Source organism: Aedes albopictus, chromosome 2, assembly GCF_035046485.1.
Source record: "Aedes albopictus strain Foshan chromosome 2, AalbF5, whole genome shotgun sequence".
In the NCBI taxonomy this organism is placed as follows: Eukaryota; Metazoa; Arthropoda; class Insecta; order Diptera; family Culicidae; genus Aedes; species Aedes albopictus.
In genome coordinates, this window is record NC_085137.1 from 416,912,440 (window position 1) to 416,936,713 (window position 24,274).

The 24,274-nt window shown below is 39.8% G+C and overlaps 1 protein-coding gene across 1 annotated transcript in view; it reads right to left on the minus strand.

Moving 5' to 3' along the window:
- LOC109426789 (sodium channel protein 60E) overlaps positions 1-24,274 on the minus strand; it is an 820,640-nt gene that overhangs the window by 351,501 nt on the left and 444,865 nt on the right. The window lies entirely within an intron of this gene.

Consider the following 24,274-nt stretch of genomic DNA (forward strand, 5'->3'; position numbering starts at 1 on the left):
TCACGATGAATCACATCGAAAGCCCGTAGGTAAAATTCTTTTGGTAGTCCGTCGGGACCTGGCGATTTTTTCGATGCACTTGTGCGGATTGCGGAGAGGATTTCCACAGTCGTGATTTCGCTCATACATGCTTCGTTGACGGGATCCTGCTCGGGAATCACTCTGTCGCATTGGAATACCGTGCCTTCTGCTTCGTCTACATTTTCCCGCGCGTACAGGTTCGAGAAATATTGAACTAGATGATTCTGAATTGCACCGCAGTCATCGATGATTTCTCCTTCGTCGTTTTGGAGCTGCTCGATAGTCGTTCGTCGCCTCGTTCTTTCGCCCAGCTGGTAGGTTGATATCGGTTCCCCCGCCACATACGACTCATTGATGAACGTGAACATCTCGGTGAAGCGACGTTGATGGAGGAGCATTTCGGCTTTCACCTGATTGATCCTGATGAGCATGGTGCGATCATTATGGTATTCATCATACGCTTGTCGCAGTAGTTCGTAGAGGCGCTGTTGTTCACGGTGGAAAGTGTCAAAAGCAAGTTTTGATTTCCATCGGAAGAAGGAACTGATTTTAGGTTTGGCGCATGCTAACCACCATTCCATCCAAGATGCGTAGTATCGGCGTTGGCGGGTCCAATATTGCCATCGTGTTTGGAGCTCCTCGATGTTTTCAACTGTCAGGAGGTGGGGACGGAGGGACCAGAAGCCACGGCCGGGTGCTCGGTCAGGGAGAGGAAGGCATAGTCTCGCTGTTACGGCTTTGTGGTCCGAGAAGCAAACAACATGCACAGCTGTGGCTCTCAGATGTTCTCGTAAGCCGGCACTGACATAAAGCCGATCGAGCCTGGACGAAGAATTGTGTGATACATATGTGTAACCCGATTCGCTAGGTCGGAGCTGTTGCCACACATCAACCAAGCGGAGCTGCTGGACGGTGGATTGGAGAGCGGGGCTAGAATTGGATCCCGTCGCATCTCTCAGTCGGATTACTGAGTTAAAATCTCCGCCGACGACGATGTGATCGGTGCGATATCGTAGGTAGTAGGCTACCGTGCTGTTGATAAAACGTTCTCGCTCGGCGCGAAGAGCCGATCCCGACGGGGCATACACATTGCACAGGGTAGTATTGTGCACACGTAAAGCGAGCAATCTACCGTCCAGGCTCTTCTCGACGTGCGAGAATTTTATATGTTGTTTGAGAGCGATAGCAGTTCCTCTCCGGCTTTGGTCGACGTTGCAGATGACGTTGAAGCCTGGTAGAGAAAGTTGTTCGTTTTCCACCTCCTGCAGGAAAACAATGTCCAAATCGGTGGTCCGAATGAACGTTCGTAGGGCATTTATTTTTGTTGCGTTGGTTATCGTGTTGATGTTTACGGTGCCGATGTTCACGCTGGTGTGCTCCATCACTGCTGCATGTCATCACCAGAGCCTCGGCCGTGTTCGTTTGAGTCGTTGCGTCGCATCTTCTTCCCAGGTGGCGATCGTTTGCTACGTAGCCGTCGGCTGCTGCTAGAGCCGAGGGATGCTTGCGAGATGTCCGTCTCGTTGCCATCGGATTTTTGAGCAATGAAGCTGCCGATCGTGATCGGGAGCGGTGTGATTTGGAGGATAGGTTGCACTCCAATACGCTTGTCCATGACGGCGGGAGGAGGCATTGTGTTTGTCTGCTGTGTCATCGTCGGTTGCGTCTCGTTCGGTTTAGCAATTGCTTGCCGTGACGGGTTTTGTTGTACCTGGGGCTGCGGTACTTTCGGTGGGATATTGTTCGGCTTTGCCGATTTTTGCAACGCTGGCTGCTTTGTCACATTGGCGTACGAACGGTCTGCTTCGAGCTTTTGCGCCAGCAGTTTTTTGTTTTGTACACACGGTATCCCAACGTGTACAAACTCTTGGCAGTGCATACATGTTTGCCGCTGCCCCTTGTAGCTCACCGCCGTGTCCTCACCCCGAATTGCTACGAGAGAAGGAATGTTTTTCTTTATTACGTTTTTACGTCACCGAAAGCAGAGCGTTCGTCCCAAAGTAGATCGCGGACGTTAAGAACGTCACCGTACTCAGAGAGGAATTCGGCGATCTGTTCGTTGGTGATATCGCTGGATAGATCAAACAAGCGTACTTCCACGGCTCCGTCCTCCATCATGATACGAAGCTTGTAGGTCTTTCCGTCGAAAACGAAATCGTGCTTGCTGTCGTGTTGTTGGACGATCGTCTCAGCGAGCTGAAGGTTGTTGACCTCCACGAAGGTACATGCCAGCCGCCTGCTTAGCTGGAGAAGTAGCACATTTTCTCGCGTTAAACCGAGTTCTTTCGCGATGAATTTGTGGATTTCATCATGTGAAAGCTGCCTTGGAAACTGCGAGTAGTCGACGCGAAACGTATTTTCGCGGCGCGGCATCGCGAGAACACGACGGCACGGTATGCGCGAACCACTTTGTGTACTCGTAGGACCGACAAAATTACAAAATCGTATAGAATAGTCTGTGAACGACTCCCGAAATTCGCTCCTTCGAAAATTCGACTGATCAACTCGGAAGTTGAGCGCTATGGTAAACCATTTTTTTTTTTCAAAAATTGGTAGTCGGAATTCGGACCACTGTTCGCTAGTTCTTGAACACTAAATATGGTTTTCCGGTTAAAAACGGACGGAATTCTAAAATATCAAATGACGGTTAAAAGGTTTAAAAATCTGTTTACCGAAAAAACGACAACTTTTTCGAATCCTTGATAAATATCCAATAAGGATCTAAACGTTGGAGAAAGAAATCAAACCGTAGTAGACTGATACGCCGAAAAGATCTCAAGGGTATGATTACCTCTAAACGTTCGCACCATGAATGCTGTCCAACACACCTCCTGCAGCGCTACTATGCCGAACCCGCGGTCCTTCAGTAAATCGGCGAGTATGCGGGTGCTCCCAATGAAGTTGAGAGATCGGCAGTTCTACGTACCGAGTTTCCAATCGCAAGTCCTTTTGTTCGCTGGGGTCGTTGCCGTTGGTCTCGGTTCGTATTATTCTGTTGCTGATTTTCCGTTACAATGGTTTTTTACGGCTGGCTCGTAGGGCCTGACACCAACCCTTTACTTTTCGGAGTACCATAGTGCACAGTTGAGCTTAGAGTCCTTCCCTGGCACTCGGATGTTGATCAGCCGCCCCTAACATGGGGATCAGACGCTGTTGTGAGCCGCTCCTCCTGGAGAACAGACGCTCAGGTTTGCAAACCCCCCCTTCCCTGTCAGCCTATGACCAAAGTTCCCACCGGAATTGGTTACCCGATCTTCCCTAAGGTTGCTCATAGTTTCCGGCCGGTACCGCGAGGAGGTAGGGATAGGAGTTGTTTGGCAGAGGCAAGTGGATCACAATGGGATCTAAATTGCGCAGCACACCCAGCCTTTACCGTGCCGCAGCAAGGTTTGTATCAATTACGAAATAGCAAGATTGACACGTAGAAGAGACTGGGTGAGACTTGATTCTTTTTTTAATTTGCCTGTAACAATAAAACACAAAACTAGATCCGTTTTTCGTATATAATAAACATCTATTGCTAGTTTATACACAACAGTAGAACATTAAATTATTGTTAAAGTTTTAAAAACTGTATTTTTATGGAGGCATGTCTTATGATGTATTTTTCAAAAATGGGTCACAATTGATTCCCTTTTGAGCACATTGTTAATTTAAAGGGAAAGTAACTTTAGAAGCTCACTATTCAGTTGAAATTTTGACACGATTTGGTTCAATTTTCGCAAAGCTATTGAGATTTTTCGGAATCGCTCAAAAGATTTCTGAAGGACTGAAAACAGACCATCAGCCATTAAAAAATAATGTAATACACTATCGAAATCACTTGTAGCCAAAATATTGTCGTTAGTCCAGATGTAGTTTTGGAAAAAATGTGATAGAAGCAAACTGTGTTTGATTTCGAGAAAATATGTGGGGAACGGGTCTCCCCAGGGATCAAGTTTCCTCAGCCTCCCATGTAGTCAATTTGAACTAAGTAATGCATTACCTACATTGAAGGAAATCCATGAAGTAAGTAACTTTGTTTTGAAAAGTAATTTCAATTCACAAGCATTGCCCAAACTATTTTACCAATGACGTCGTTCTATTTTGTTTTGTTTTTATGCTTCTAAATGAGTGGCGTTATGATATGATACGATATTAAAATAATACAAATCCACCCAACAATTCTTTGAAAGACAACAATTTTTGATGTTATACTCTACAGCACAGCAGAACGACAGTTTGAAAAGCAGAATGCCACCGCAAAAGCTGAACCGGGAAACATGTCATTCTATCCTTTCCGAGAAGCAACTCGGTCACGTGCTCTAAAGCCTTTTTTCCGAACTATTTTACGCTCTCTTCCACCGGACGAACACTGAATGACAATAAAGAATGTCGCCGAACGAAATCACTGGGTGCTTCCAACAACTTGTGCTTGTGCTTGTTCTTCACATTGCTGGCAAGCTACAACAACAGGTATAAAACACCTGGCGAAGCAGCTCGGATAAAGTTTTCACACTTTTCTGACAGATTTTTTTCTTTCTATTTAGTTTTGTGAAATTTTCATCGGCGAACATTTCCGACCGAGAAACCAGGTGATATCTACATTAACCTCCCGAATAACAGCCAATGACAAATGTAGAACAAAAGAACAAATTTTGCCATTTTAATCTAATTGAATCACGAATAATAATAAAAAGCTTTAGTTGTTTTCTCAAGGTTATTTTCAAAAATCCTTGAGTTGTAGATTACTAGCATAATAAGAATTCTTCGTTTTTTATCCCATCTAAAACTGTGATTTGTATTTTTAAAACATGAAGAATTTCTACACGCTTTTTACTACTTTCTAAACTTATATAATATTCTTCTTTTCTATTTCAATAACTACAAAAGTTACTGTACATTGGGCAATTATTCTTATCGGTTTTGCCCTTTCGATTTCTGCATGGTAACCAAGCATTAACTGAAAACCTTCTAAAGAAACTGAAAACTGAGGGACGAAAAGCTCAAGTCATTGAGGTTTCCTTTCTATCCGGCAACGATCGGTGATGGTCGGCTCGGATCGAAGCCAACATGGCTGCAGTTTGGCTGGCCATCGGGCGTTCAATGGGGAGAAACTTTTCATTATTCCACTTTTTCAATTCGTTTTTCTATGGGGAAAAACTTGCACCACAGTTGACGACGCGTCGGGCAGCTTTTGTTCAAGAAAGTCAATATGTGTGTTGTATACTTATGGACGGATTGGTCGTTTGCAAGCCAAAGTGGTGCAGAAAACAACTTCCAAGTACTCGACAGCTTCATGCAGTTTATGGTTTGCTTTTAAAGGCTATTATTTCTGTAGCTTATCTGAGAATGTTAACATTTTTATTTGTTTGCTAAAGTTCAGATAAAGAGATGAAACTTTGTGTTGGATGCCTTGAAACTAACTGTATTGCTTTGATGTATCTGTTTAGCACAGTGTTACTTCCATCGTTCAATTGACTCACGCAGGCCCATTTTTTTTTTCAAAAAAAAAAAAGTGGGCGGCACATTTTTTTCTTTTATGAAGAAACTTGTTCAAAGAATCGAGTCGTATTTTCTCCTATGTTATTCGCAATGGGGATTTTTACACTCCTGTTTCCTGTTTCGGTTGGCCGGTAGAAAAATAACAAAGCCGCTGGAGCAGATCAGCTACCAAGCGAGCTTCTAAAATACGGTGGAGAAGCACTGGGGAGAGCACTACACTGGGTCATTACCAAGACTTGGGAGGAGGAAGTATTACCGGAGGAATGGATGGAAGGTGTCGTGTGTCCCATCTACAAAAAGGGCGACAAGTTGGATTGCGGGAACTACCGCGCGATCACTCACCGTCTATCACCGATTAATAGATTTTTCAACTGGTCGCAGTGACTTAGATACCCAACAAGGAATAAAAAAAAAATCACCGATTGCAAGAGAGTTCGTGGGGCAATATCAGGCTGGATTTATGGGTGAACGCGCTACAACGGACCAGATGTTCGCCATCCGCCAGGTGTTGCAGGAATGCCGCGAATACAACGTGCCCAAACATCACTTGTTCATCGATTTCAAATCGGCGTATGATACATTTGATCGAGAACAGCTATGGCAGATTATGCACGAATACGGATTCCCGGATAAACTGATACGGATTGATCAAGGCGACGATGGATCGAGTGATGTGCATAGTTCGAGTACCAGGGACACTCTTGAGTCCCTTCGAATCTTGCAGAGGGCTGCGGCAAGGTGATAGACTTTCGTGCTTGTTGTTCAACATTGCGTTAGAGAGTGTAATAAGGAGAGCGGGGGTAAACACGAGTGGAACGATTTTCACGAAGTCCGTTCAGCTGCTTGGTTTCGCTGATGATATTGATATTATAGCTCGAAAATTTGAGACGATGGCGGAAACGTACATCCGACTAAAGAGTGAAGCCAGGCGAATCGGATTAGTCATTAATGTATCGAAGACAAAATACATTATGGCAAAGGGTTCCAGAGAGGAATCACCGCGCCCGCCAACATGTTTGGGTTAGGCAACTTTCTGCTCTCACAAAATAAGTTCAACATGCTGTAACTTTTCATAGAGTACACCGAAAATTCTCAAATTTTGACTGTTTGTCAACCTTTTATATGTGCATGATTGGTTCAAATTTGAGCTCAATTGGTTTATCTTTCGCGAAAGAAAACTGTTTTTAGACAACTAGTTTTTGAACTGTCATATCTCAGAAACCATTGAACCGAATTGAATAAAATTTTTAACGTTTGTCAACCTGTAGATACGAGTCAAGGAAAATAAATAGCAAACCTAAGCAAAATTGAAACAACTACAAAAATCGTCGCCCTTTTCCCTCTCCCCTGCTCGATTCTCCATTGAAAACCTTTCTCCAATCCCATAGAAAATTAATTTCGTTCACCCAAAATAATCGAGTGTTCCTTCATTAATGAAACATACGTCTGCATCCGTCCTCCCCCTTGAAGGAAATTAAGCACTCACACGTGTAATTAAGCCGACATGCTGACACCCATTTCCACACGCGTGTACGAGTCAGAGGTTCCTCCCTTAGACAATGAACACGTGTTTTACCGGTGCTTTTAATCGTCGCATTGCCAACCTGGTTCTGATTTATGTTCAATTCCCGCAAGGTTTGTTCGGTTCCACTGACTGCGTGTCGAGTTCCTTCGCCGTCGGGCCGTTTTCACCAGTAGCAACGGTGTCTGCATGATGAAAAAGAAGCATAATGTTAGTAATACCGTATCAGAGATGGTCTGTAGCCTATTGTAACATATTGGTACTTGAGGGCATGGCGTGCGACGTATCAATCTTCGTAATTTCGAGAGAATAGGGCAGAAAAAAATGGCTGAAGTATAGTTCAACTGATGTGGCTGATCCGGAACAACTGGAACAAGTTCCGCGGGGGCATCTCAAACGTCTCACTTTTAGGAATTTGGCAAAACAGAAGACCTCCTCTAACCCCTGAACCCAGCACAACCCGGAATATCTTCGGAATGGTTGCGGACATTACATGGTCACTTCAGTAAAATAAACGTGCACCAATTTATGATCGATTAAGGGCGACTTAAAAAAAAAAAAATCGGATGAAAATTGGCGAAATGCCAGCATTTTGAAAATGAGTTGTCGGATGTCGGGTACGTTAAGGTTAAGATAGCGTTTAATAACCGTGGAAGCGTTGTTGGGACATGACGGTAGAATTAAAGGGAAAAGAAGATTTCTATAAGAAGCGCAGTCAGTGCACCTTCTAGAATTCAGCTAAAAATCTGGCAGAAATGCAACTGGATATTGTAATATAAAGAAAATAATTCAATTCAAAACGTTTGTAAAAATGCTCGAGAACTTCATGTAAAAATAATATTTTCAATGGAATCCTCCTAGAGTTTTGTAATTTTAGTTTTTCAAAAGCATTCCACCACTGAATAGTACAGTGGGACGAAATAAAAAAAAAGTGGGACATGGGGTATTTACTCAGAAACTATTGGATTTAGCGTTATGTGGTCTTCTACAATGTTTCTCCATTTTTAAGTACTTTATTTTGATGTAATAACATTTCACTTAAGGGTATGTATGTCTTCTGGCCAAAGGAGGTTGCGCATCTGAAAGTTTGGGAACCTATGGCCTAAGGTATTCCAAAAAAAGCTGCTGCAAGAACTCCTTAAATAGGAGCGGACCTGGTGTGATGGTTAAAGCACGTGATTATCACGCCGAGGACCTGGGATCGAATCCCACTCCCGACAAACTCGCAAAATGTGAGTTCATCCTTCGGAAGGGAAGTAAAGCGTGGGTCCCGAGGTGAACTAGCCCAGGGCTGAAAATCTCATTAATACAGATAAAAAAAACTCTTCAAATAATTGCAGAAGAAATCTCATTAAAGTTGTCCTAGGAATTCTCATAGGAAATAAAGATCATATGCATAAAATAATTGCCGAAAAAAAACAAATAGCATAGATAAAGAAATGAAAAAAAAACCTACGGAAGTTCCCAAAAAAATGCAGGAGAAATTGCCGAAGATATTTCCAGAGAAATTTTCGAGGAGTTTCCCAGAGTCATTGTCGTATTAACAGCCAAAGGAATTTCCAAGAATATCGCCGGAAGAGTTATTGGGGGAAAAAGTCAAAAACCAAAAAAATAGCTGACATCATGAAAAATATTGGAGGGACTACTAAAACGGTTGACAAGGGAACTACAAAAAAAAATCAAAGGATTTTCCAATGAAATTTTAAATATGTCAAATAAACTTTTAAATTACCTAAGAAGCTTTCAAAGTAATAATCGATGAATTCTTCAAAGGATGTGCCAAAGGTGTTTTGTAACAAATTCCAAACAGATTGCAAAACAATTTCCAAAAAATTTCTAGGAATATTCCCAGAGGAATTGCTGAAAAAATATTTTGTCGAAAAACTCAAATTTCTTGTATTATACGTACAGACCGACTCGATTATCCAGAAGTCTCCCCTAGCTACAATAATACGAGCCTTCATCATAATTATTGCATATCACTTACCGCATGCATCGCCAATTAACGCTTCAAGATTACTCTAAGTCATCATCTGCTCCGGACTGCTGCAATCTCCATGAACAAGGAGTGAAATGCATTAGATAAACCATATTACACGCGCTTCATCGCTCGCTGTGAGGAAATCTGCCTGCCCCACGGGAGACCGAAACCGAACCGAACGAAAGACCAAAGATCCATTACACAATACACGCCCGGCTTCGCCGCAACTCGTCGGACTATGGAGGAGGGCATCCCAGATCTAGAATGTGTTGCCTTTGAGCTGCAGATCACAGACAAAAGCTGCTAAGAGGATTTTCTGCATTACTTTCCAATCTTCGAGCTCCGTTTTTTTTGTTGCTTCTTTTGCTACCAACTGTCTTGGAATGGTAGTCAGCAGGGCAGCAAATCACGAGCAAAGGTGTTTTGCAAAAGATAAACCATTAGTCGTTGCAGCCAGCAGTAGCAAAGCAAGCAGCAATAAGAAGGATTTTTGTGTCATTGCACCCAGGGGCAAGGCTGGGAATGGACTCGAATGCAAGGTAACGTTGTCCAATAATAGTTGTCCCCAAATAAGATAATGGATTACTCTTGTTTGGATTATCGTTTCAAAGTGAGTAATTTGGTCAAATTGGAGAACATTGACAAATTTGTTACCTAAATAATTTTTGAAACTGTTCCTAGGCTCTACGGGAAATAGAAATATAATACATATTACGAAACCATGCTGAAGATGTCTGTTTTCGAATCTCATTTTTTAACAGTTTCTTAAGCTATTTCTTTACGAATTACTCTAGACAAGTATTCCGATATTCATCAAATAATTTCTATTCAGAAATTATCTCTATGGATTCCTTCAGGAACCCATCCTAGAAGCCCTTTATGAATTTCGGATGGGATTCCCTCAAGAATTCCTCTAGTGATGTTTCCAGAAATTCTCATAGCGATTCTTTCAAGAATTGTTCTAGGGATTTTTTTAGAAGTTCCTCTAGGAAGTATCCTGGGAAATGATCTGGGAATTCCTCCTAGAACTTTTTATAGAGATTTCTCCAGCATTTTTCATAGGTATTATTCTAGGATCTCATATGAAGATTTCTGTAAGAATTCTCTCGGGTTTCTTTTGGCAATCTCCTGGGGTCTCCAACAGAAATTCCTTCAGTGATCCAGAAATTTCCTCAGCAGGTTACCCAAAAATTTTCCTTAGAGTTTCTTCAAACATGTTTACTTGTGATCTGACCAGAAAAACCTGTAAGCTAGGCTGTCGCAAAAAATCTACGCTGCAATGAAAAATACACATCTTTGCAATTTTTTTTTTAAATATATCGAATTTCTAAGAGAGATCATTTAAATGTTCCATCATAGCGATTTTTGAAAAATGGCCATTTTTCATAAAAATTCTCAGAAAAACTATTTTTTTTTGTACTATTTTTTTCAATTTTTGATTCAATGAAGTATGACCATCAACTATGATACCATGAAAGTTAACAAAGTTGACTGTTATATATTGGTTAAAGAAATACTTTAAAAACCTATTCCCTTCAAGCATGTTGAGAGGATAATAGAAATAATCTTAAATACTGGAAAAATCAGAAATTTAAAACGAAACATTACAAACAAATATTTTTTTTTAATGAAAAATGGTCACTTTTTTTAAACCGCCATGGTGAAGTTTCTGATTTATTTTTTCAGAAAATTGAAATTTACTACACGATTTCTGCAAAAAAATGAAAAATATACAATTAGAGGATGATCACCTTGACTTTTTGAACACCAACTATTCCGACGGAATTATCCAAGAAATTCTTGGAAAATACCCAACCTGGAGAGATTCCTGGGAAATTCTAAACATAGTTCCGGAAGAATTCCGTAGGAATTTGAAATTTGTAAAATAGTTTTCCTCGAGGAATTCCTGGACCATATGGAAAAACTTTAAGAAAAGTCCGGTAGAAGTTTTAAGAATTTTTTTGGAAAAATATGGCATAAATAGCAAGAACACTCGTAAAACGTTCTCCGAAACAAATTCCTGAAAAAAAAGGATTCGTTGCCCATATTTGGGAGTATCCCCAGAAATGGTTTCAGGAGGTGCTCCGGGACAAATTCCAAAAAGATGTCCAAGAAAACTTGTAAGAGAATGATGAAATAAACAGAGGAAAAAATATTTATTACGAAATAGGAAAAAATTGGGAAGATGTTTTTAAATGGTATTTATGTGCCGGAAACACAAAAAATTGGAAGGAAACTTATTAGAAGAAATGTTGATGATATTTTCGTAGGCATTTTAGGAAAATGTTGTGAGCTTTTCAGGAGAAATCAAGGCCAGAATTCTGAGCAAAATTCGTTGAGTAACACAAAAAAAAATCGAGAAATGTTGCTTGGCGATTTTTTGCAGAAGAAATTCTGGGAGGAATTTTGTATAGATTTTTGAAAAAAAAAAAAACAACGCCAGTTTCTTCGAATGAGTGTAATCAGTTTCGTACCTTTTAATTCCGCCCTATGGCGCCATAGGGCGAAATTAAAAGGTACGAAACTGATTACACTCATTCGAAGAGGGTATTCTGCTTAGAGGGTTCGAAACGGTCGGTACAAGAACGCCAGTTTGTGTAGAAATATGTGGAAAATTTTATGGAGCAATATAAGGTTAAAAAACTTTAACAGAAATAATTTCACATGTTAATTTGTGAATAACTTTTGGAGCAATTTAAATCTGATTTCCGGAATAAATTTAGCAAAACACTTAAGGACAAACGTCTTGACATCCCGCTTCAACAATGCATCAAAACTTCAAACGCACAAATCTCAAGAAGCAAGCTTTACACAACAAAGCATTTTATAATTCTGTTATTGCTCACTTCTGATAAGCTTAAAATAAGAAGATCAGGTGCGCTGGTTTTGTTTTTACGAAGAGATTTATGCCCTTGAAATCGTGAGTAGGTGCCAAAGTCAGCCATTTTGGGATTCTAACAAGTCTGCCCATAAAACGGTAGAACAATGTTCATGAAGAATTTCGCAACAAGTTTCGATAAAAGTACCGAAAAGCATTTGGTTTTCGATTTTTTTGAAAAATAACGGAGCAATACTTTCTAAATCGGTTTCCATGCACATTTAGAGGAAGAATCAGGGCAACTGCTGTTTTTCCGGTTGAAAATGTTTTTAAATTTTACCAAAAACCATTTTCAAACGAAATTTCTAAAAAATGGCATCTGGAAAACTTGTATGTGTATGTTAATCGATTTTGAAAATATTACACCGTTATTCAATACAAAAAATAAAAACTAAAAATGAGGAAATGAATCCAGTTTCTCTCTAACTGGGATTTGAACGGCTACTTTAAGGAAGACAACACCCGTGCCGAAATATTAGGCAAATGGTCAATCTTGCTTCTCATATACACCCTGACAATGTTATACACGGTCCCACCCACTGCAATTTCTCCATTGTCTTTCAGTCAATTCAGGTAATCAAATCAACTCCTTTAGGAGTTTCATAAATCCTTTCAGGATTTTTCTGAGATTCCTACATGCCTTCCGACAACCCGCTGAATTTTCCAGGAGTTTCCTTTTGAGATTCCTTCAGAAATCCAATTGGGAGCTTCGCTTTTTTTCTATTAGGTTTCCAAGCTTAGTTCCAGGAAAGAATTTTCAGAGGCAACTGTTGGAACAACAAGTAGTGAAAAGCCAGAATGTTCTCTTGGGCGAATCCTTACAAAATTTGTGGAGGAATACCTTCAGAAATTGTTAGAGGAATTTCCCAATGAAGTCCTGTAGTAACCTTATAAGAAACTCATAGAAATGTTCCATAGGAAACTATTGGAGAATTTCCATGAGAAATTCCATAGAAACATCTGAAGAACATCTTCAGAGACTTCCAGAATAAATTTCCGGAGGGTTTCAAGATGAAAAAAAAAACGGAATTGTAGAAGAAAGTCCTAGAGGAATTCGCGAGAAAATTTCCTGAAGGAATTTCGGAAAGAACTCGTAATGGTATTCCAGAAGAAATTCCAAAATAATCCCAGCAGGAATTCCTGAAGGAATGCCGGAAGGAGCTCCTGAGAGAATCCCGTAAGGAATCTCCGAAAGGAGCTGCTGGAAGAAATCCCAACAGAAGTTCTAATACGAATTCCAGAACAAATTCCTGGAGATATCCCTGAAGAAACGCCTAGAGAAATTTAGAAGGATTCCTGAAACGGTTACCAAAAGGATTTCCAGAAGGAGCTCCTGTAGGAGTTACTGAAGGAACTGCTGTACGAATCTTTAAAAGAATCCCTAAAATATTTCCTGATCGAATCCCATGATGAGGGATTGGGAGAATTCCTGAAGGAATCCTAGAAGAAGCTTCTGGATGAATCTCGGATGGTATCCCAGTAGAAAATCCTAGAGGAAACATAAATCTAAGAGAGATTCCAGAAGAAACTCCTGAAAGAATAAAGAAGGAATCTATAAAAGAGAGATTCTCAGGAAGAATTGGAGTTCTGGAGTTTCTTCTGGGATTTTTACAGAAAAGAAATCCCCGAAAGAACCCTAAGAGGAATCACATAAAGAACTCCTGAATCTCATAGAGATTTTTGGAGGAATTTCAGATTGCACTCCCAAAGGAATTTCCAAAATTATTAATTTCAGAAGAAATTCTCTCAGAAATTCTAGAAGGGTTTCTTTTTTGAGTATTCCCTGGATTCCTCCAAGTTTTTCTTCTGATATTCCATCAGGAGCACCTTCTGAAACTCCTTCCGAGATTGCTCCAAGCATTCCTTCTAGGATTTTTTCTTTAAGTTTTTCATCAAAAAATCGCCCAAGAGTTTCTTCTTTGATCACTCAGAAAGTTCCTTTAGTGATATCTCCTACAATGCTGTCCAAGAGTTTTTTTAGTAATGGATCATTCAAAAAAAAACTTTTCTGGCAGTTGCCGCATCAAACCAAAGGAGCCACCGTATATGGACTTTAGTATTGTGAGAGCAATCGAGTTATGTCAAACACACAAGGCTGTTCATTTCATAGCTCCCGTTTTAGTTATTTCAATGATCCATTCATCCAAGAATTGCTTCTGCAATTCATCCTGGAGCTCCTTCTGCGATTCATCCAGGAGTCCTTTTTGTTATTCTTTCTTTGCTTCATCTATGCATTTCTTCTGTGGTTTCTTCAGGACTTTCTTCAGGGATTTTTCCATCATACTTACTCACATGATACTTGATGGGCTACAACTCGTAGTGGTGAGTCTTCGCCGAGTGAAGCATTCGCCTCCAATGGTCTCGGTCCTGAGCGAATCGCTTCAAGTCACCCTGAACGTTTAGTGCCCTTAGGTCCTCCTCAACTGCAAAAAGCCACCGTGTGCGCAGCCTACCACGAAGTCGACGGCCCCTTCCTGGTTCTCTGCTGAATATGGTTTTAGCTTGCTGTTTCTCCGGCATACGAGCTACGTGTCCAGCCTACCGCAGCCTGCCGTGTTTTACTCGCTTCACTATATCCATATCTTTATGTATTTGGTACAATTTGTGACTCATGCAACGCCGCCTGATGCTATCCTCCAGTTTACTGCCGAGTATTGTTCGCAGCACTTTACGTTCGAAGACTCCAAAGGCTCTCCGATCAGCTTCTCTCAACGTCCACGATTGATGGCCGTATAAAGCGACCGGAAGAATCAGAGTCTTGTACAACGCGAGTCTTTTCACCACCTAGTACCACCACGGCCGGACCGACGTTGACCACCAGTAATCATGTACTTGGTCTTTGGAGTGTTAATCGTTAGTACAATTCTCGCAGTCTCCCTTTTAAAAGGTATGGACGCCTCTTCGACGGTCGATCCCGATGATGTCGATATCATTCGCGAAGCCCAGGAGCATATGCGAGCTCGTGACAATGGTTCCGCTCCTTTGCACACCAGCTTTCCTTATCGCTTTTTCCAGCAGAGTGTTGAACAGTAAGTTCGAAAGAACATCGCCTTGCTTCAGCCCGTACACTTGATTTCGAACCGTCAAACGTCGCACGAATCAGTCAAATCAGCTTCGCCGGAAAACCATGTTCGATCATAATCTGCCATAACTCGTTTCTCTTCACTGAATCCGTCTTGAAATCATCAAACAGATGATGGATCTGCAAGTTGTACTCCCGAAATTTATCGAGAATCTACCACAGGGTGAACATCTGATCCGTCGTTGATCGGCCCTCACGAAAACCCGCCTGATATTCACCGACGAAGGACTCCTCCTTCGGCCTCAGCCTGTTAAACAGAATTCCGGACAAAATTTTGTACGCTGAATTGAGAAGTGTTATTCCTCTGTAATTCGCGCACTCCAGTCGATGCCCTTTTTTGTATAGAGTGCAAATGAGACCATCCAACCAACTAGCAGGCAGTTCTTCCTCCTCCCATATATTCAATATAATACGATGTAAGAGTTGAAACAGCTGCTCACTACCGTGCTTGAGAAGCTCGACCGGGAGTTCATCCTTCCCAGCAGCCTTATTGTTCTTCAGCCCTCTAATGGCTGTCTTGACCTCGTCTAGCGTTGGAGGTTCAACAGCTTGTCCGTCGTCGTCGATTCGAGTTCTGTCTGTCGCTCTTCCATTCCCACCGTTCAACAACCCCTCGAAGTGCTCTCTCCACCTGGCAGCCACCATTGATTTGTCTGTCAGCAAGTTTCCTTCACGGTCGTTGCACATGAGGGGAGAAGGAGCTGATTTTCTCCGCACGCCATTGACAGTTTCGTAAAATCTCCGCATATCATTCTGTCCCATACTCTCTTGCGCCTGAGCAATCACATTTTCCTCGTGCTCTTTTTTTCTTTTTGCGGTGGATTCGTTTTTCGGCAGCTCTTGCTTCCCGTCATCGCTCTCTGCTTTGCCGGGTCCCAGACACCAGCATCCGGCTGCTGGCGACATTTTTCTCATCCGTTACCCTCTGACACTCCTTGTCGAACCACCCGTTCCTTGGTCGTCTTTGGGCAGTGCTATCACCTCCCGCGCTGCTGTACTCATCGTTCCGTGGACAGATTTCCAGAGAGTGTTGAGATTATCGCTCGTTTTTGATTTCGCTTATCCGTTCGTCCAGCGTCTGGTGATAGTCAACTACCATACCGTCTGCTAAAAACCGCTGGATGTTGAAACGCATCAATCGCTGGTTCTTAGAGTCCGGCACAGTTTATAACCGAGCTCGAATCTCAATAACTACGAGGTAGTGATCTGAGTCGATGTGGGGACCCCTAAATGTTTTAACATCAATGACGTCCGAGAAGTGTCGGCCATCTACCAGCACATGGTCGATTTGGTTGCCAACTTCGCCATTTGGGTGTCTCCAGGAGCTCCTTCCGGAGATTTTCCAAGACCTCTTTCTTAGATTTCTCAAGGAGTTTTTTAATTTTTTAATAATTCTTCTGGGAGCCCTCAAAGAATTTAACCAGGAATTTCTTTCGGAATTCCTTGAGAAGTTCTTTACTAGTTTACTTCAAGGAATCGTTCCGGAGAACTTCTTCAGGATTTTTTTCCAGATTTTTTTTCCGAAATGCCTACTAAAATCCCTTCATGAATTCGTTAAAGGATTCCTCTATGATTCTTTACAGGATTTCTTCAGAACTCCTCCAGCAATTCGAATTTCTTAGTGAATTTGTTTGCGGTATTTCTTCAGGAATTAAGTCAGGTATTCATCTTGGAAAACCTTCCGGGAATTCTCCAAGATTTTCCTCTGAAATTCCTTCAGGAACACCATCCGGGATTGTTCCAGGAGTTAATTCTGTAATTTCCACAGGAAATAAGGAAATCCTCCACGCGTTATTACTGGGTTTCCTCCAATATGTAGCCGTGTCAATAGTTCTTGAAATTATAGTGCTCTCTCTCAAAATACCACGATAGTTGTATAGATAATACCATAAACTTAGGTCAAATTGATCTCCGGGTCGAAATTCATCAGATGATTTTCCGTTAGATAAATCCCCTTTCAATAGTTTGCTTGCGAATATCGTTTGGTATCTGATTTCAATAGCACGATACTTAAAAGAAAACTCTTTAAAGTATGCCTGTGTGTGGTAATATCAGCAGAATTCTACCTTCCCTATACTTAACCACAACTTTTATAAAGTCTAAATCATAAACAATAAGGCCATGTAACGTCAAGGAGATGCAGTGCCCTATAACAAATTTCGACTGCATAAGACAGCATAAGACTACGTAGCTGTACAATCTAACATTTGTCTGGGTGCTTCTTGAGAAAATGCCCGTTAGAAACACATCAGCACATAATGAAAGCTGATGTAGTCGATAAAAATTTGAAAGCTGTTAAACTCGTACTAATACAACGTAGATTTTATACCATAAAACGAAGACATGTATACATGTGGACTTTTTCTCTGAGTAAATACTGCAAGTAGTGAAGTTCGCTATTTTATTTTCAAGGTTCAATTTATCCCCATATTGCCTTAGTAAAATATTCCCCAGACTGGAAATAACTCAACCACATTCATGCGTATCCCTTTATTGTCGCAATTTTTATGCGTTCGCATGCCTGTTCTTGGAAGGCCTCAATTTTACTTATTCTGTCGGTATGCAAAACGCCAGTTGGTACCATAATCAACATATTTTGCTACGTGCGTACCTTCCATTACACTGTAGAGAGCACAGCTGTTTAAATGCTTGTTAATAATTCACGCTGAAGAGGCCACACCAGCAGCAGTAGAAGAGGGTCGAAGAAGTGGAACGGGCAAAGGCATGAAACCCAATTCTATAATTTACTCGCTGGTTTAAATTATGTTCCCAGGATTAACGACCACCTCCACCGCTACACCACACCACGGCGTTCTGGTACGAATATGCAAATATGTATGTTGGTAACATATACGAACGTACGCACCCGCTGAACACGCTGTTCAAATAGTGGGCACGCCATAACGGGGTATGCTTTCTGACTTTTAGGATTAAAAAAATAAATTAATACTCACATAATCCCGCGGCGGCTTCCCTGTGCCATCACAGTTTGTTTTTATTTTTGAAGCTAATCAAGCTCGAAATCAACATCCCCCGGGATGCATCCTGACTCATGACACAAGTCCGACGTTTATAAATAATTTTGCACTACCTAATCTTGTTTCGAGTTTCCAGCAAAAATCACAGTCACCCGGATAGCATCCACGCCACGCCACGTGCAGCAGGAAAACGGAAGAAAAACAATTCCGGAAATACTCGCACCCTCTGCTGCAGCACAAACGGCGCGGCGCGGGGTCCTTCTTCTCCGTTAAAACGATGTTGCTCCGATTTTGACTATAGCCGGTTTGTAGAGTTTGAACTTGCATGATTCCGACTAGTCCCGGTTGTCCCGGAATGTTTGCTAAAAGCAAAATCTGTTTTTTTTTTCTCGAACTCGTGTTTTTTTTTCTTTTTAGGGTAGAAATGAGCATAATCAAACATTGCCCGTGTAGTTGTAGCTGTCAGCTTAGAATAGCACTATGGATCACCTGTTCCGGGGGTAAAAATCCATAAAACAAGTAACCCCAATCCAAGGTGTCAGGCGCCCCTTGCTGACCCGACTAGAAAGTTCTAACAAAGATTTAGCATAATTATAACAAACCATCATATTTATAACTCATTGTGATATAATCATGTTCAACATCCTTGGTGTTTCTGAAATATTATAACACAAACGTATCACATTATGTTGTTTGAAAACTCATTGTAATATAATTTAGTTTTGATTTTTCGACATTTGGACAAATATAATCCAAAATTGTATCACATTTTGATAGAAACTAGAAACCTTGAAGCTAATATCCATATCACATTCTGAAAAAAAATTGATCTAATTATAACAAAATAGGTTATTATCTTGATAAGACCAGTTTGGTTTTTATCACAATTTTAGTTATTTTAATATCATCCTGCATAGTACATATAGTTTATAACATAGTAAGTTATTGAAAAATATTATAAAATCACAACACAATATGATATAATCTTGATATAATTTTCTAGTCGGGGAGGGATGAATTGTTGAGGAGGTTTAAAAGATGCTTGATCTTCAACGACGCCCGTAGCGTGGGTAGATCACCTTTTTGGGTTGCGTTACGGAGTAAGAATTCTTTAACAAATTGCTGAAAAAATCCTTTACAAATTGCTTCAGAAAGCCTTCCAGGGATCCTCTCTGAAATTCCTCAAGGGAGAGATTCGTGCAAGCACTTCGTAGAACGTGGGTACTGATTTTGCTGCCAAACGATCTTTCTGTACGAGTCGTGTAGGTATGTATGTACCGTACCGCTATCTGCTCGGTTGCTTTTCGTTGCAATTCTGCGGTATTAAATTCAAGTAAGTATTTCAGTATCCAAAATTGAACAATATTCAAGTTTTTTAACTCAATGTGTTAGATTTCACGTGAATATGCCTAAATAAGAAATACTGCGTCGATTTTTTCCCCGAATTCCATTGATTTTGGGAGGCTTTGCAGACCCCCCCCCCCTCCCTCCCCTAACTACGTCACAAGTTGGCTCATATGATGATACAGATTATTTCAGAAAATCTTCCATGTGTTCCTCCTGGAGGGTCACAATGAATTCTTTTATGAAATCTGGCTGCTTTACCAATTCCTCCATGATTTTTCACAAATCATTTCAGGGATTGTTTGAGAAATTCGCCCAGGGACTATTTCAAAAATTCTTCTGGATATTTATTCAGAAATTTCTCTAGGCATTCGTTTGGAGAATCTATTGAGGATTCCTTCAAAACATTTACCTTTTTTTTAGAAATTCTTCTAAAAATCTAACAAAATCATTTAAAAAACTTAGAAATTTTCTCCAGTGAATTGTTAAGAAATTCCTCCTAAACTACAAGTTTCACAAAGAATCATTTCAGAAAATCTTGCATGATCTACAGGGGATAGAAAAAATGACCGGGACAAGCAAAATTTTCACTTTTAAAAAAATGTTCAACTAGATGTAACTCGAAAAGTGCATCCAATATTCTCAAATTTTCACTGAAAGTTCATCAACTAGTTGTGTGAAGAAACCTATCGGTAAAACTATCTCTGTAAGTACAGAACAAAATTTGTAATTGGGATTCGGACATGGGCTGTTAATTGAAACTATCAGGGGCGTTCAATTTCGTTTCAATGATACACTTTCATGCAACATTTGAATGAGTCACTTCAAGTGTTTCATACATTTGTCTAATGACTCGGTCGTTAAAAAAAACTTTTCCACTCATCGTAGCACTCGGTAGTCTCCCACCCGGTCGCATTGCTTGTGCTTCACCCGTCAGAGCATTAGTGTCTCACTGGTGCGCGCTAGTCTCTCAATGGTTACGGGCGCCGGTTAATTGGATTTTAGTGGTCGAATTTGTTATCCTCTTTCATAAAACATAATTATCATTCTATTTGCGTGCACCACTATTTAAAAATGTGGTTTAAATAGTGTTTTTAGCATGTTGAAGTATTTCAATGACTCATAAATGAAACGAAAATCCAAGTGTATCATCCCATGTTTCATACACACTTGTTTCTGTAGCAGCAACGAACGAGTGTGTTGCTGGGTGAGAGATGAAGCATCACAGCAGTCCGTTCGCATGGGAAACGATTTGCTACAGTCGTCGTACGTCATGTTTTCCTTTCGAAATTGCACGACCCTGGAAACTATACTAAATTACAGTTTGAGCTGCTGATAATAGGCTGCTACGAAACGGTGGTGTAGTCCCTTACAATTCCGAACAGTGTTTCAAATGTAAACGATCGGGCTATTCTTCATGAAGTTATAAAGATTCTTGAAAAAGGTATAATTAACCGATAGCCAACTTTGAGCTGTTCTATCTTCGGTATCAATGAACCGAATGCAATGCAATTTTGACCATTTACGACTTTTATATTGAACTCTGGAAAACCTTTGATTTAACTTAAAATTTTTAACATGGAAGAAAGTTATATCGTTTAGATTATTTTTTAATAAAATAGGGTATCGGGATGCTTCGTTGGCATAGTCCCCTCGTTCGGCCTATCTCAACGTAAACCAAAAACTCAAACAAACACGCATAACTGGATATCGGAAAAGCTATGCGCCACACAACTGTAACATTTCGTTTCAATTTTAGCACTTTGGTGCATAAAAGTTGAATGAAAATGTCACTTTGTTTAGCTTGTGTAGACGCCATGCTTCTTCGGCTTAGTGGGTAGTCTATACACATGATCAAAAATGGCATGATTCTGGAACATTTCGAATTGCCTTTTCAATAACTGAACATTTGATGCGACAGTCAAAGACGCTACTTTGAACTTGTGTATTTGTTTTCAACGAATAATAACTATTTTACAAATTTAATGTGGGCCGAATATTGAGGACATTTTTTTCACTATGTACCCAAATCTTGGCCCATCAGTAAAGTGACGTCAAAAACACCGATAAAGTGATGTCAACAACATTGCTTGCGTAAGAACCAGAAAGAACGAACAGGAAGAAAGATTTGTGCGGTGACTGTACAAATATAACACAATAATAGAGTTGCGTTGTTTTCGTTACTAAATTAAGAAACAACTTTAGTTTAGGTGATTTATTTATAGTTTTTTGAAATTTTTGCTCCGATAATGTAATTTAAAAGTAAGATTGGTGAGCAAACAGAGATAATACTTCAGCAGAAATATTGATAAAATGAGATAATTAGTGGTTCTAGTGCATGGAAAGCAATAGGCCAACGTTGTATCCACTAATAGGCCAATTTTTGTACCATAGACCAACGTTGCATACCATCGCATCGAATCTTTTCAACTTAATTAAGTGAATTCTTGAATATTTACGTTAGTTTACTTCCAATTGATGAAACATGCATTGGCTAGAGTGTGTAATAGGGTCAACATATTATTTCTAGTGCTATCAATTCATGAGTTATGGTCAAAATTGTCAAGACGGCTTGCAAATTAGGCCAAGGAATGGTACATATACCCTACCAAATTATCCAAAACTTTAACATCGTTTTAAAATTCGAGATGCAAATTATAGTTCACTAGCTGACCCCGGCAAACTTTGTCTTGCCTACTGCGTTTTTTGACGTTTCAAGTCTTTACCCAAGCAACACACATGTTATAGTAGAGTTACGACAGCGCAAGTTTTGGTTGTATAGAAGTTTATTTTACGTAATTCTAACATTGTGTTGAAATAACGTTAAATAAACTTCTATACAACCAAAACTTGCGCTGTCGTAACTTTTATATAACATGTGTGTTACTTGGGTAGCCAAGTCCAAGTCCCCGTTCAAAATGTATGAAGAATGGATTTTCAAAAACTCTCATAAATCTTCCTTGGGTGAAAACTAACAGAACAAAACTAAGACGACCCAAATCGGACCCTCCGTTCGCAAGTTATGCGCGGTCCCACGTATGCCACTACATTTTTATATATATATAGATTTAATTTCCTTCTTATTGATTTATATATAAATGTGTTTTGAAGGAAAGTAGTTGTTACTAGCCGCCAATAAATTGAAAAGGTAATGGGATGCATATTAAAAATTGACCAACATACTGAAAAATCGCGAAATTAATTAAATCGCTCTGTTTCTCTTGTAAAAAAATCAAATTAAGTCAAACGTTTTTCAGAGTTCATTATATAAGTCATAAAGGGTCAAAATTTCATTGCATTCGGTCTATTGCATCTGGAGGTATAACGGCTCACAGTTGGCTATTGGATAATTATACCTTTTTCAAGAATCTTTATAACTTCATGGATATTATGGTATTAAAAATTACAGAGATGCCTTCAGAAATTATTCCAGAGTTTTTCAAAAAATTTGCACTAGGGTTACTTTGAAAATTCTCCCAAGGATTTCACCAGAAATCCCCATAGCCACTTCCAATTTATCCAGAAATTCCACTAGGGATTCCTTCAGAAGTTTCACAAAGAGTTGTGTAAGAAAGTTGTGTATGAGTATCTGCAGAAATATCTCCAGGGATTTCTTTAGAAAATCTTTCAGAGATTTAGATTTACCTATTTCTTAGGGAGTTTTCTAGATTTTTTTTCCGAAAAATCCCTCGGAAATTTCTTCAGGCATTCTTTCAAACTATGCTTCAAGGATTTTTTCCAAAACTTTCTCCGGGGTTTGTTTTGGAAAACGCTCCATTTTTGCTTTTTTTGAAAATCAGAAAACCTTCCTGGGAATTCTTTAGAATTTCCTCCAGAGACTCTGTTTAAAAAAAATGTAAGATCCATTTGGGTATTTTCCGCATGGATTCCTATAGAAACTGTCCTACACAGATAAAAATAATGAGATTTACACGTCATGTAAACTTCGTTTCAGTCATGTAAACTTAATGTTATGATGGTTTACATGATATATCATGTAAATTTGTATTATATGTCATGTAAACACTCAGAGTCATGCTGAATTACATGACATATAATGGAAGTTTACATGATATTTTATTACTTTTACATGATATGTCATGTAAACTTCTGTGATATCCTACGCTCCAATTATGTGCATCATATGTCACAGAACTTTACACTCTTTTTTCGATCTGTGTAGGGGTTCCTTCAAAATTTTTCGAAGGATTCTTTCAGAAGATCCCACATGGATCGTATTATAAATCCGATCAATAATTTCCTCAGAAATATCTCCAGATTTTCCTACAGAGATTTCTTTACTAATTTCTCCAAAGATTACTTTGAAAAAACTTCCACAGATTTTTGATAATTCTTTCATGGTGCCTTCCATTCTAGGATTCATTTAAAAAAATCTTTCACGAGTTCCTAAAGAAAATCTCTCAGGGGTTTCTTAAAGAAATTCTCTCGGGGACTCTTTGGAAACTTCTCGTAGATTTACTTAAAAACCATTCAGGATATCCTAAGAAATTCAGTCAGAAATCGTTTCACAAAATCAAAAGACTTAAGAATGTCCTCCACAAATTTCTGCAAGAACTTCTTAAGAAAGTATTGCTCGGACAGTTTCCAAAAATGTTGCATGGATTTCTTCAGAAAATACTGCAAAAATTCCTTTAAAAAATCTTGCATAATCTATCGAGAATTTTCCAGATTCCTCCAGAGTTCCAGAAATTAAACTACATTTTTTTTTTAGATTTTATCATAGAGGTTCCTCCAGAAGTTTGACAAAGCCTTCCATAAACTTCCTCAAAAATGCTCATGGATTTTTTCTTTTCAGATAATGATTCACGGATACATTGAGAATTAGAAACTAAGCAGAACTCCTTCAAAATTTTCGCAGAAGCGTTCTAAAGAATTTTCTCGAAGGATTGTTTTAGATATTCTACGGGAAATTCACAAAATTTCTTCACATTCCTTTAGATATTTGCCTCTCAGCAATTGCCCC